Source organism: Myotis yumanensis, unplaced genomic scaffold, assembly GCF_028538775.1.
Source record: "Myotis yumanensis isolate MYYU_CA2020_CCGP unplaced genomic scaffold, mMyoYum1.0.hap1 SCAF_11, whole genome shotgun sequence".
Taxonomy (NCBI): domain Eukaryota; kingdom Metazoa; phylum Chordata; class Mammalia; order Chiroptera; family Vespertilionidae; genus Myotis; species Myotis yumanensis.
Genome location: NW_027223762.1, coordinates 71,285,781 through 71,299,967, shown reverse-complemented (window position 1 = coordinate 71,299,967; position 14,187 = coordinate 71,285,781). Strand labels below are relative to the sequence as shown.

The window sequence follows — 14,187 nt, the reverse complement described above, 5'->3', positions numbered from 1 at the left end:
GGCGGAGCGGGTCCCGGGCGGGCTCTCCAGGGACCCGCCCACCGCGGGGACGCGCCAGGGGCTCACACCTGAGCGAAACGCCTGATCGCGCAGGTGCGCGGCCCCAGAACCCCCGCAGGTGCCTCAGCCGGCGGCCGCGGGTCTCGCGGGAGCCCAGGAGCAGGATCCCGAGCCGCTCTTGGGGCGGGCCCGGCGGGGCGCATGCGCGGCCAGGGGCGGGGCGGGGCTGCGTGGCCCCGGCTTCCAGAACAGCGGCGGCCGTGCCGGGTGTGGGCTGCGGCGCGGGCGGCGGGTTGGCGGCCGGAGCCGGAGGACCAGCGCCGGGAGCCCGGCCGAAGCCCACGAATTGGCGACTCAGCGGCGGCGCTGCAGCTGCGGGGCCCGGGCGCGGGACCCGGCCGGCCGACGACGGGACATCCGGGCGCGGGGGCCGCGGGCCCGGCGGGCCAGGTAGGTGGCCGGGGGCGCTGCGACGCCGCGGAGCCCGGACCCGGAGGCCCCTCGCGGGGGGCGGCGCGCATCCCTGACACTCGTGCGCCTGACGCGGTCGGCGCCGCGGTTGTCATGGAAATTGGCAGCCGGCGGTGCGGTCGCGGTCGCATCTTCCGAGGCGCGTCCGGCCCTGAGCGCGCGGGCGAATGCAGACCCGGCATCCGGGCGGGGGACAGCGGGACGGGGCCCGGCGCCTGCCCGGTGCGTCTCCAGGGCGTTTGTGGCGAAGCCAGACACGGAAGGCCTCGCCATGTTTGGGATGTAAACATATTGGGTATAAACATACGTGGGAAATCTTCTGTCCATCTTCGCGACTCTGCCCTCGGCTGCCGGCCCCTAGCCCCCGACAGCATTTCTGGCATCTTTGCTTTTTCTGTTTTCTTCCTTTCTTTCTGGCTTTGCCAGTCAGTAAGTCGAGGCCTGAGGCATGTGCGGGGAGCTGTGAGCATCCCTCGGAAAGCCGGTCGTGAATGTGTGGGCCATAGAAGACGGAAACACTGTGTCGGAGGTAAATTCTGTCTTTGTGGGCCCAGCGTTCCCTTCCCCTGGTGGCCTGCCCTCTGACATTACATAATGGTGCGTTCGTGAAAGTATTCCTTTGGGTAGGACATACGTTCGGGCAGCGGCAAAGCCCATCTTCTAGGTTTTCGCGTTGCTTCTGAATGTTTTGTGTTTGATTTGTCACCTGCCCCTCAGGGCGCCTAAACCCAGGCCAGGGGGTGGGGTGGCAGTTTGGATGTTGCAGTGAAACTGCCTGCTTCGACCGCGTTCACAGCGGATGGTGTGGATTGTGGGCAAGCCAGGGGCGTGGGGACAGCAGTCCCGCTGGGTGTGATCCTGGATCTGCCACCTGCTAACTCTTGTTCTGAAGTGTTTTGGAACCTCCGTGCCCTTGGTGTTGGTAAAGAAGCAAGCCATTCTCTGGTTGAGAGGAATTTTCTTTAAAGGGGAATTTTGTCTTTGGGTCTAGGCTAGGGCCTTTCTTTTGCAGAAATGTTTACTCCTAGAAGATTCAATTTATTGGTTTCTTTGAAGAGAGATGCATGATGGTGCCCACGTGGGAAGGTGTGGTTGTTCTGTTGAAGGGTTGGTGGACGGAGCCCCACCAGACCTCCTACTGCACCCGGTAAACACGCCTGTAGAGCAACAAGCCAGAGTTACCAGGATGGTTTGTCCAGAAGACAGGGCTTAAATGAATGGATGCTGGACAGATCCAAAGACAAAGGAGGGCGGGATTTCTACTGAACTCAGTGACAGAATTAATCATACTAATTCTAGTAGCTATTTATTTTTTTTATTTGGCTTATGCCATCGCAGTGTTTATCTACTCAGGTACAAGTCCTGCTTCCCAAGTAGATTCGAAGTCAAAGGGGGACATAGTTTATCACATTGTTTTGAAAACTGGATATTTTGTCACACAAGGCTGTTAAACTGAATGTTAGGGTTTTTTGTTTTGTTTTTTAAATCACCATAAGGAAAGGGTGAAATAAAAGAATGTACATGAGAGTGTGTTGTAAACCGTGAAGCACCAGCGAGCAGGATATATGACACAGAGAGCACTGTTGGCCCTGAAAGTCCCTCTAGCCAGCTGCCTACCTGGGAGCATTTTCCCCGCCAGCAGACCTGTAAATGCACCAGAGGCACAGAATGGGAAGGTGTGCGAGACCAACTGACCCCTGACCCGCATCCCATGGCTGCACATCTCAAGAATCCAACCAGGCAGAGTAGAGAAGGAGACTCTGGACCAAGACTATTATCCTGGTTTCTTATAGAAACCTCCTTTTCAGATTACGTACATAGATATTCCCAGGAAAGTCCTCATAGCATCGTCAGCTACTCATGGTGTTAGGGTGCTCGGCTGTCACCAAGAGAAAATGAGCACAAATTTGCAGTGAAGAAGGTTTGGTTATGTCGTTGCTTCTTTGTGGAACTTGAGTGCTGAACTGGTCTTGAGAGATCATTTAGAACAGCTTTTTCCCCAGTGTCCTGGAGCAGAAGGCCTGTGAGGAGACCATATTCTGGGAGAGGCCAGAATGAACCCCAAGACAGGCCCACCTTGTTTTGTCTCTGTGCTTTTAACGAAAATGCCATGGTGGACCTAACCCTCAGGAATTTACCTATGTTTCATACATAAGCACACCTTGCTCTTCTTACTTTTTTTTTGAGCAGCTGTCTCAGCATGTTCCATTAGTCCCTTTCGCTGGTCATACTAACTTTAATCCCTTGGTTAAGGCGCCAGATTCCCTCACCGGAAAGTTGCCATTTTCATCTCTCTAGTTAACATGTACCTCATAGTAAGACAGCTTGAGACTGTGTGTTACTCCTCACACTTTCTCCACTACTCTTAGAATCCATTGATGAGTCTTACCTGAATCAGGCATGATGATAGCTGACAGATGGGATTTCCCAATTCCATAGTTTTTTTCTACACCTATAAGTTGGGATTGTACTGAAAGGAAGAACTTTCCTTTCTCTCTTATTCTTTGATTTACATTTCTGCGTCATGAACCCATCTTTATGCAATGGATTATATAGTCTGTCACTCTCATTACTATGCATTGTGTTGCTTAAATTGTCCCAGACTTGGCCTGCAGGGGCCCCATCGTGCTGACTCATATGTCCTTTATACGTGCCCTCTTCATTCTTTGAGAATTGCTCTACCTGCTGGCACAAAGTCTTCAAGATTCAACCTGTACTTTCCAGCCCTGGAATCTGCCATTTCTCCAGAGTCTTGGTTCCTTTTAGTGGAGAATGGTATTTAGAAACCAAGATCTGGGTGTGAGGTGTGTGCATTGCTACTGGGGGTGTCAGTGCTTCTAGGCCTTTTCAGTGGACAAATGCAGGGGCCTGCATTTGTGTCTGGAGATCTGTATGTACTGACATGGAAAGTGTGCCTCTGTCTGTATTCCGGAGTATGGGTGTACCATAACTTAACTATTCTTTCTTGAAGGACATTTAGATTGTTTCCAATTTTCTGCTCTAAAAATAGTGGGGAATCTGTGAACTGTATCACTGTTAACACTCGCAGATATTTCAGTCATCTACATCCCTAGAGGTAGGATTTCTGGGCCAAAGAGTAATTTTAAATTGATAATTTTACCAAGTTGCGCCCCACTTTCAAGAGGCTTTCTCAGTTTGTACTTCTTCCATTGGTATGTGAAATTGCCTTTTCCTTTTAACTCATCCAACGCTGAAGAGTATAAATCTTGTTAGTTTTTGCAAATCTAATGGATAAAGAAGACATTGTTTTGGTTACATTTCCCAACTTAACCAACAATATTGAAAACCTTTTCTTGCTAGTTTACATTTTAGCTTCTGTAAATTAACGATGCATAGTTTGCCTATTTTGTCTTATTGGGTTGTTTTCTTCATCTTTCATTGTGGAAGTTACTGTCACTTCATACTTTCTTGTTGACAGCCTTAGACGTCTCCTTTAAGTGTGATGCGTTTTAATCCTGAAGGAGAAGGGGACTAACATGACCTGAGCACCACCTGCATACCGGTCCCGCCGTCTGCGTGTGCCTCCTTTGAGGAGATCCTGTGGGAGGGGAGTTGGGGTATGGAAGGAGGAAGCCCAGGTGAGGAGTGGTTAAGGCACCCACCTGAGGGCCGTTGCAGGGGGTTGAACTGGCTTTCAAACCCAGGTCTGTCTGCACTGAGTGCCATTTATATTAAATCACAGAGCTGCCTTCACAGGACTTTAGAATAAATGCCAAACTTCATATATCAGTGGAGGGATGAAAATTAATCACCTGGGGCCCCAAATGTCAATAATTTCTATTTTCGGTATTTTGAGTTATAAGTAAGGTGGATTCCCTGGGAGCCTCCAACTCGCTGTGTGACTCTGGGCAAGTAGCTTAATCTTACTGCACCTTGGTTTTCTCATCTGCAAAGCTGGCTGATGGGGGTAGCAACTCCAGGGGCTTATCAGAGGGTAAAAGAGTTCATACATGTCAAGGGCCTGGAGTGACTCTGGTGCCTGCCGAGCACTGAGGGGCGTCCACTGCGGTGATGAGTTCGCATGGAGAGCAGGTGCAGGCAGCGTGGGGCTTGGAATTAGGGCAGCCTTCCCTCTGTGGGTTAATCTCTTAACCATCCCTTTTGCCATAAGCTGGCTGAGAAGTGGGAAACCAGAGCCGGGTGCTGCGTCTGGTCTTTGCACACACCTGCTCAAGTCCTGTCCCATGACAGGCCCTGGTGTTTGCCCAGGTTCCTCACCTGGGTCACGTGAGGCACTGCAGGCCTTCCAGTGTGGAGTCTGTCAGTGAGGGTCCCCTGGGGAAGGCTTCAGAAGCAGGAAGCGTCCCGTGGGGGAGGGTCCTGCTGTGGTGATGGAGATGAGGAGTCCATTTCTGGAATAGGGCCAGGAAAACAGAGGGGTGTCCTCTGGTCTCCAGGGGGAGGGGGTACCACTGGAGGAGGATAGTGTTCTCCTCCATTCCTGGCATCCTCCCTGAGCCCGTCCCAGAGACACCAGGTAATTCTCCTCACCTGGAGTTCCTGCCACCGCCTGTTGCACTTACTGGGTGGATTTGGAGGCCTCTGGAGCCCCTGCCTCTCTTCCTGCTCCCGGCCCTGCACCCACACCTCCACTGTAGCCCTCAACAGCTCGTACCAGCTGCTGTTGCAGGCACTGTCTGATGAAACGATTTCACGCTGGTATGTGGAACTCCTTTCCTTCCCTCTCGGGTGTTGCTTACATTGCATAGGGTGTATTTTCCAAGTTGTTAGTTCAAATTTTAAGAAGAATGACCCAGGCATACCAATTCTGGACGTGTGAAGGAAGTAGTGTGTGACAGTGGGAGTTTCTGGGGAATGGTGCCAGGAGGTAGCAGGGATACCCAGTTCGAGGGTCTCCCTGCATTATGGGGTGTGTATAGGCTGCTTTTGGCTGCCATGTAAACAATGAGGGCATTGATGATCTCAGCCCTGGAGTCTTACTGCATCAGCAGTTTCATCAAGGGCCTGGATTCTTCTCCTCTCTCTTCTTCCCAGCCATCCCTGTTTCCTCGTGATTATGCGATGGTCCTTAGGGTCAGTATGGCTGTGTGCTTCCTGGCTCCTGTTCCTGTCAGGAGCAGGGAAGGAGAGACACCAGCCAGTCCCCAGCCACAGGTCTACCAGTCCTCCCTTCAACTGTGGAGCAGTGAGGGTCATGTGGTCTCCCCTGGACCAAGAACCTGAGGCTGTGAGAGTCGTGTTCTTCCACATGTGGTCCCCAGGCCAGCAGCTGCAGCATCACCCCCTCCTGAATCGGGAACTCTGGGATGGGGCCCAGCAATGATCCTCTTTTTAAAAAAAATGTGTTTTTGTTGATTTCAGGGAGAGGAAAAGAGAAACATCAATGATGAGAGAGAATCATCGATTGGCTGCCTCCTGCATGCGCCCTACTGGGTATCAAGCCTGCAACCCGGGCATGTGCCCTGACCAGGAATCAAACTGTGACCTCCTAGTTCATGGGTTGACGTTCAACCATTGAGCCACACCATCTGGGCAGTGATCATCTTTTAACAAGCCTTCCAGGTGATTTTGAAGCCAGAAACGAGAATAGCGCTCAGTCTAATCAAGACCACAGCCACTCCTCAGCTAGAGGCGGGACTGGCTTTTCCTCAGTCCAGAGACCATAGTTCCCAGAATAGGAAGAAGGAGAGTGAATGCTGGGTGGTCAGCCACGGTGTGAACTGAGGTCATGGGAGGTGCTTAAGGAGCCTGTGTCAGCTTTGCCCTCCTCGCACCTGCCACACACCCGTCCTATGCCCCAGTTTATTGGTCCAGCCAAGTTTCCCAGCTGCCATGCCTGCAGCTCCTCAGAGCGCAGCTCGCATCCTCCCAGCATATGGGTAAAGAAAGCATCAATGACAGTCCGTCTCTGACCCAGCAGGAATGGAGTCTGTTGTGCTGGCCTTCCAGGGCTAGTCTGGCCTTTATGACCCACTTCCCAAAGCCATTCCTGAAGCCATTCCCAATGTGTGTTCAGAGAGGTGGAGTTTGCATCATCTGCTACTCCTTGCTCAATGAGGAAAAAAACCCAGAGCAGGACTTTTAGTAGAGGCTGAGAAATGTTTCAGGAGTTGGCCTCGAGGCAGCCTAAGGGACTACTTCCAATGGCAGTGTGTAGCTCTCTCTGGCTTTGCCCAGAATGACCTGCTTAATTATCCCCTTCCACCAGAATAGCTCCAACTCTACATTTGGGTGAAGTGAAATAGCTACCTACTCCATATAGTTTGTGGTGTCAAAATAGCCACTGTTAGAGATTTTTCCTGGAACTGACGAGCTGAGGTATTTGTACATTTTCTTGACTTTCCAAGTTCATCGTAATCCATGAAAGTGGTCGTTATGGTGTCTCACGCTGTACCTCACTAGTGCTAATTACCGGGGAAGACCAGCCCCTGGGAGGAGATGGCTGGAGGGGGTCCAGAAACAAATCCATTTGAGGTTGTAACCAGTACTTAAGTTTTTTTTGAAATAAAGTAGGAAATATCTAAGTATATTTCTTGTAGGAAGGATAAGCAATTTTTGATAAAATGTTGTTTGCATGTGGCGTATGTTTAGGTGTTGCCACAATGTGAATGTTTCTTACTGTGTGTTTTGATAAAAATATGTCAAACTCCAGTGTTGAGCACTGGGAGGAGGGGGCTGCACTGCACCCGTGTACACGGGGTCTTTTCCTGGGGGAGGGCCTGTAACTCACGTAGGCGGAGAACCACTGAGCTAAAACCAGGGGACCTTTAGCAGGGCGGGAATGGAGCTGGAGCCCACAGAACAGCGGACGAAAGGTCTGAACCTCTGCTCACGCTCTGTGGTGTTCGGTTCCCTGGTGATGTGGTCCTTAGCATGGTGCTCAGAGATGGGAGGCAGTGGCCGGAGCATGTCGATTTGCCAGAGGCAAAATGTTACTCTGGGTCCCTGACCCCTCCTTCTCCTGTCAGGGTGGGGTGGTGGGTGGGGCGGGGGATGGGTTGGGAGGGAAAGTAGACATCTGCCCCATTGAACCTCTGCTGCCCGGGATCCCCTGCGGTCCTTTCTGGTTTGAAGGGGACAGGACAGCCCCAGGTCGCTGTGGTTGCCTTGGGATGGGTGTGATGTGCATCCTGTAATGCTGGTGTTCATCTGGTTTGTGTCACGAAGCTTCTGCAGCCATGTCTTTGGAGCATCTGTGTCTGGTTTTTGAGGGGGGCAAGTTGGATTGTGGGAGCAAAAAGTGCTGGACATGAACCTGAGTCAGCTTTCTCATGTGTGAAGTGGGAAAATGCCCAGCTCACAGGGGATTGTGCAGATTAAATAATACAAGCAGGAGAGTGCTTTGCCTGCAAGGCTGGGAGCCAGTGCAGGCAGGACGTTTCTGTCTTGCAGGAGACCCGAGTCTCCCTCGACTTTAGTTGTGACAACTGTTTCCCTAGAGTGCCCTGTTGTTAGAAATGTACTCAGAAGGTGAGGGCACATTCCATCTCTGACTCCTGCCCAGGCCACCTCTGAGGGGAAATGCTGCAGAAGAAGGAGGCTCTGAGGAGCAGGGGACAACCAGCAAAGGTCAGAGGACTAGGATGTGGGCGGAGTGCGAAGGGGAAGTGGGAGGCTTGGCTCTTAAACTCTTAGTCAGGTGGTCGGTGGCCCAGTGAGTCTTCTACCGACGCTCTTGTGTTTTACGCACATCAGACCTTGTGATTGTCTGTGGTGGAATGTTGAGTATTTTCATATTTCTTACTCATTGTTTTGACTCTGTTCTGCATATACAAATGTTAAACCAAATGATCACATTACATAATTGGGTGATAATCAGATGGACAATAAAATGGAATTAAGATGGGATTGTGTGCCAAGATATGTCAAGCTACCCTGAATCTTTCAAACATTTTCCTCCTCTGGCCTGAAAGAGGAGAGAGAGGTGAATGGCTTGGCCTTGGGGAAACACCCTGCTGGTAGACAGTGCCCAGCTCAGGTGGCACAAAAGGGCACACTTGGATTTTGCCCCCAACTTGTGGTGACAGTGAAGTCATGCCTGAACCTCTCCTTCCCCGTTCACTCACTGAAGACGAGTCCCTTCCTTTCTCCCTCCATTGGCCCCTGTCCAACACTGAAGTGGAGTGATCGTGCTGAGGGCTGGTGGGTGAGGGGTTGTGTGTTCTTGATGCAGTGAGCCTTGGGGACACACACACAGTGTCTGTTTAGGGAAGTGCTGCTTAGTCTGTGGCCTTGGGACCCGAACTGCTGTCTCTTCAGTCTTTCACTTTCACTCCCCTCTGCAGTGATTCAGCAGTAGCTTCTACAGCCAAGAAACGTGGTGTCAGGAGCCCTGGGGACCCCGGGTCTGTCCATGGACATCGAAGCTGTCTGTTATCATGAAACCAGACTCTTCTGGTCCAGGTAGAGCTCCCGTGCCTGGCTCCGCTCCTCCACCCTGTGGTCCCACATCCCCCTCTGAGGCCCTTTGCAGCCAGTCCTCCAGTACAGCTGCAGGCTTTGTGTTGAAGCCCGGATCATTTTCCTGTGGGTGGGTGGGTCCACTTTACTTACTTCCTGATACTCCCCCAGAATTTACACACAGCTGCTGTCTGGTTGGGGTCTGGACTCTCTCTTCTTGGTAGCTTGACATCCTTCCCTGACTTCTCCACTTACCCATCTTTGACCTTTATTATTGTTATCTTTAAATCCTCACTGGAGGATATTTTTTTCCATTGATTTCTAGAGAGTGTGGAACGGAGGTGGGGTTGGGGGTGGGGAGAGAGTGAGAGCGAGAGCGAGAGCGAGAGAGAGAGAGAGAGAATGTCGACATGAAACATCGATTTGTTGCCTCCTGCATGCGCCCCTACTGGGGCTGGGGAACCAGCAACTGAGGTACATGCCCTTGGCTGAAACCCTTTGGTCCACGGGCCAACGCTCTAACCACGGAGCAAACCCATCCAGGGCTGACCTTTTTTTAACTCTGTTTCTGAACTATTATATTTTCTATTTAGCCCTTCCTGACCTTTTACATAAAGAGTACCTGGATTTAAAGTTACCAATAAAAACATAAACTGATTTAAAAAAACAAAGAGCTCAAATGAACACAAGTCTGGTGAGTGCTGTCCCTCTGAGTCCTGGTGTATTTGCTGAAAGTTTTCTCAGAGCCCACGAGAACCTGGCCTCCTGGCAGCGCGAACAGGCTTTCGGATCGTGCGTGCTCCCAGCCATTGCCCTAGATACACGTTCTGTGATCATTGTAGGGTGCTGCCAGCCACATGGTAGGTAGAGTAACTTAACTGGAGGGAGAAAGATCTTTGCATTGTGAGTCAACTTAATTATTTAATCATTCTTTAATTAGTCAAATATGTTTCCCCAGCTAAGCATTAGCCTTGTTGGTGGCAAGGAGAGGAGCGGCAGATGGCGTGGGATGCAGTCGGGCTCTCACAGGGTGGCTGGCTGGCTCTGAGAGGCCGCTTTAGTGCCGCAGTATCACTCTTACACCGACTTGGTTGTTAAGAAGCATCCAGGTTTTAAAGTTAATTTCCGTCAGTTTCTAACCTGGGGAGACACTGCCTTTTGCACTGGGGACCTGACTCCTGGCTGTGTCCCCGTTTGCCCTGCCCTGATGCTCTCAGGGCATCGGGCCACAGGTCTGGCCTCTGCACAGCAGTCCCGAAGCTTCAGCCCCTAAACAGCAGCGAGTTGGAAGCTGTAGGGCATGGACGCATTTCCAACAGGATTAGGTGAGAGAGGATCAGATTGCAGGGCAGCAGCCCCGGTGTCACTCCTTGGAACTGGGCATCACGGGATCTGACCAGTTCGCACACCCACAGGTCGGCTGTTTTGTAAACTGTGAAGGGTTGTACCCATGTTTGTCATGGCAACTAGCAGCTCCTGGCTCAGACTGAGAACCTAATTTAATGGACTAACTGTAATGAATGAAAAACAGGGGCTATTTTTACCTCATAACCTAGATTTGTCTGCACTAAATATGCAAGCCAAGCTACTCAATGTTTGGGGCAGTAAACAGGAATTCAGTATATTAAAGCTTTTTGAGTTTGCTACTCAGGCAGGCCTAGAAATAGGATTGCTTAGCTTTTTGGGGTTAAAATGTTGAGTATATTAGGGAGAAACTGTTGTATAAAATAACTCTACAACAAAATGAATCTTACTGTGTTTATAAGGTCTCGTGAGAATGTACTCACCCAAGCCTGGAGCCCTGGGTTAATTTGAGCATGCTTTCCTTAAAGGTCTCTTTCTGGGAAAATTGGGCAGTTAATGAACGGAAATCTAAAATAGTCTCCTTCCTTATCCCGGCTCTCAGCGTTCCAGGACGGTGACATTCTCCCTCATTGGGTGTAAGTGGGGAAGGTGAAATTGTTAGGATCAACGTTTGGCTGTGTCTAACAGAAACACTGAAGGAAAGCGGGTTAGTCAGGATAAGCACTTAACTTCTCTTCTGTGTCCTGCGGTCTGGAGGTGGACAGGCAGAGCTCGTGCCCACCGTCTCCAGGGGGAGGGCCAGGGCCTCCTGGCCAGGATGGCAGCCAGAAGTACAGTCAACTGTAGGCTTTTCAGACGCGAGGCAGGAGGAAGGCACACTTCCCCAGACCCTCTCATCAGATGATGTTCTTAAATCTTGTTGGCAGGAACTGAACCCCTGGCCACACCTAGCTGCAAAGGAGGCAGATAGCCCAAGCCAACTACAAGCCAGGGTCCTAGGCCTGTTACTAAGGAGGAAGGCAAGGATGGACATTGGAGGTGGTTGACTGTGTCTTTCCTGCAAGTAGTTACCTGTTTTGGAAGATGAGTTTTTATACCTGTTGGGCAGTTGTTGGCCGAATGCTAGGGAAATCTGCAGGGAAACTGCAGTGTGGGCTAATTAAAGACTCAGGTTTGAGGCCTTTCTCCCTTCCATGTGTGCTAGCGATTCCTAACCTCACAATGAAGCCTCTGTGATGGTCAGATGTCAGAAACACGTGGATGAGAGAAGTTGGGGGCCCTCTTATGCTTGCCAATCACTGGCATAAGCATTCGGCTGCTGCCCATCTGGGTAAAGCTGCTCCTATCACCCTCCTCCACCCAACCCAGAGTACGTGCACACACACACCACTCACATCTCATGTGCTCACACACTGTGCTCGCACATGCCATCTGGGCGTGTACTTCACATCTGCCATACACACACACGCGCGCACACACACACACACACCTAACCAGGCAGTGGCCCAGGAGGCTGAGTTCCATGATGGAGCCATTCTGTGCTTCCTGCCTGCCGGACTCCCTGGGAGTTATGGTGTGGATGTGCATGCCCGAGTCTTTACAGAGAAACACTCCCTGATAGATGCTTCTGAGATGAGAAAATTTCTGATTGTGTTTCTAAAACTAATGGTGAATGTGGGGCGCAGTTACGGTGTTTTGGCCAGGTTCAAGCCTCGGACTAATGAAAGGACAGGGTCTTCTCATTGCCACGTGCAAGTCCCAGCTGGAGGGCAGGGCCCTCCCAGCACAATCATAGCCAACGGCTGTGGTTGTAAGCTTGAACCTATGGTCCGAACACGTAGCCCCACGTGCCTTGTGATAGAGTTCGGGTGCATGTAGTTAAGTGAGGTTGAAACTCACGAGAATGCTGTAAATAACGTGATCACGCCCCTACTTTGCCTTGTGGCATCTGCTATAAAATAAAGACACGGCTTGTGGGCGCTGGCGCTGTCTCCTCATCAGGGAGCAGCGTCCCACCGAGACCCAGCTTTCATTCTCTTGTCTGTCTTTTCTCAATCCTTTCACACACACCCCCCCCCCCCCCCCCCCACACACACACACTCAGGATCACCCTTGGCTGAGCTGGCATGGCACATAAGGTGCCCTGGGGCTGAGTATGCCATGGCCGTGCCGGCTCCCCACAGGTGAACATTTGCTAATCTGTAATAATAATTTTAAAAAGGCAAGGATATCCACGGGCCCTTTCTCACCTCTACCCCAGGAGGGGCTACTGTAGGCGGTGAAGGAGCACAGCATCCTTCCTTGTTCCCAGCAGGAGTCCTCACTGCCTGTGCTGGGGATGGTCTTCCACGCTGCTCTGCTACCCGGCGCTTTCTCAGTATAAGCATCACTGAGTGAAATGTTTACTTGGGGATGTGGCCACTGAGCTTCATGGGAACCCACCCCCATGGGTCAGGTGTTAATGGGGACTTGCCTTTTCACTCCCAAGGTGCCGTGCGGGTGTCCGGCCCCAGTGAACAGGTGTGCATGTGTTTTTTAGAGGAAACAGACTGTTGGGTTGCTCTGTGTGTGCATTGTGAATGCTTCTGACTTTCACGTGTCACCTGCTGCTCTTACGGGGAGGCCCTGTCCGTGGGGCATGGTGGGGACGGAGTGTGGGGAAGGTGGAAGTTTGAAGGGTGGCTGACTAGAAGGTGGCTGTCAGAACACGGTGTGGCCGCCAGTCTGGTAACCCTTGCCAGGACTTAGTAGGCACTTAGGAAACGTCTGTGTTCCAAGTGGCGACTCCCGTAGGCCCAGAGGCACCTGAAGAGTGGCTGGGGCCCCCTGGAGCACAGAAGTATGGTCCCAGTCGGGATGGGGTGGCCCTCAGGTAGATATCTCCGTCCTCAGGGAATGATGTTCACTGTGAGACAAGGTGGAGGTCTGTCTGTCCCAGGGGAAGTCCACTACTGAGTGGACCTGGGTCAGGTGCTTCTCCTGATGCTGGGGAACTCGGCACATGCCTGCCTGAGTCTCCACCTCGGTGCCCCCACCCACGCTGAGTGCCTGAGACAGGGTGGGCAGCACAGGTCCCCTGGCGGAGCCCAGGGCACTGATGTTAGGAGGAAGGGGTGAGTGCTGGCGGCGAAAGCGATGCACAGCATAAAGGAAGGCAGCCCACTCTGGGAGCCCGGGACTGGTTCGCGGGGTGCCCTTCGCCTCTTTCCTGGAGTGCATCTCCTGACTGACTCCTCAAGGGTGTAAAATTCTGCTTGCTGCGATTTATGGGAGATATTGTGTCCCACAGTAGCACTTACAAATGTAAAGATTGTTCTCTGGGGATGTGCCCAGTGAACATAACAGATCATTCATAAGCCTTAAGTGTCCTCAGAGCAGGGACAAGAGCTCCGTTTTCCTTGTATCTTCAGGGCACCCCCTGTGCCTAGCACAGGACAGGTGAATAGTCAACTGTTGAGTGAGTGAGTGAACAGAGCTACCAGGTCATTGTCAGAAGTACAAGGAGAGCAGCCCTGGCCTCTGGGGAAGATGGTCCATTTCCAGGAGGTCCGTTTGGGGTTCAGTCTAACTTAGAGGGAGGCGGGGCCAGAGCCCCTGGCACAGCGGTCAGCCCAGTGAGTTGCTCCCCAGCCCTGTGTGTCCTTGCTGTGCAGTGCCGCCTGTGTCCCCCAACACTGGCCCTCTCTCTCATGCAGCTGCTAGAGGCGGGGACTGCTGCTGCTCCCGGGGAAGAAGGTGCGCACCCTAGCACTTGGCATCTTGGAGTTTTTCTTTGTCAATTTAATCAACCCGAAGAATAGTTCGGTTTGCATCTGCACAGGGTCTGAGTGTGTTCTCATAGGCACTGAATTTGAGGAGAAGCTGGGAGAGTGCAGTGCCCAGGAAGGTGGGGCACCCAGAGCTTCATGCGGGCGAGTCGTGTGCCAAGAGGGTGTGGTGTGATGGCTCCAGTCGGGGCGTTGCGCAAGCGGAGTGTGGGAGGACGGGTGACACATTTCTGTGTTCCAGCTCAGGGCCCAGCAGACCGTC

The 14,187-nt window shown here is 52.0% G+C and overlaps 1 protein-coding gene across 15 annotated transcripts in view; it reads left to right on the top strand.

Moving 5' to 3' along the window:
• The first annotated feature begins 251 nt into the window (after positions 1-251).
• The window catches only part of INPP4A (inositol polyphosphate-4-phosphatase type I A), a 124,171-nt gene continuing 110,235 nt past the window's right edge, over positions 252-14,187 (top strand). For 12 of the 15 annotated variants that reach the window (XR_011473202.1, XM_070429897.1, XM_070429896.1 and 9 more), the window contains exon 1: positions 252-450. The gene's annotated coding sequence lies outside the window, so the exon portion shown is untranslated. Of the gene's footprint in view, positions 451-759; positions 1,001-14,187 lie in introns of those variants that run through there. The other 3 variants (XM_070429886.1, XM_070429891.1, XM_070429884.1) reach the window with 1 other exon arrangement.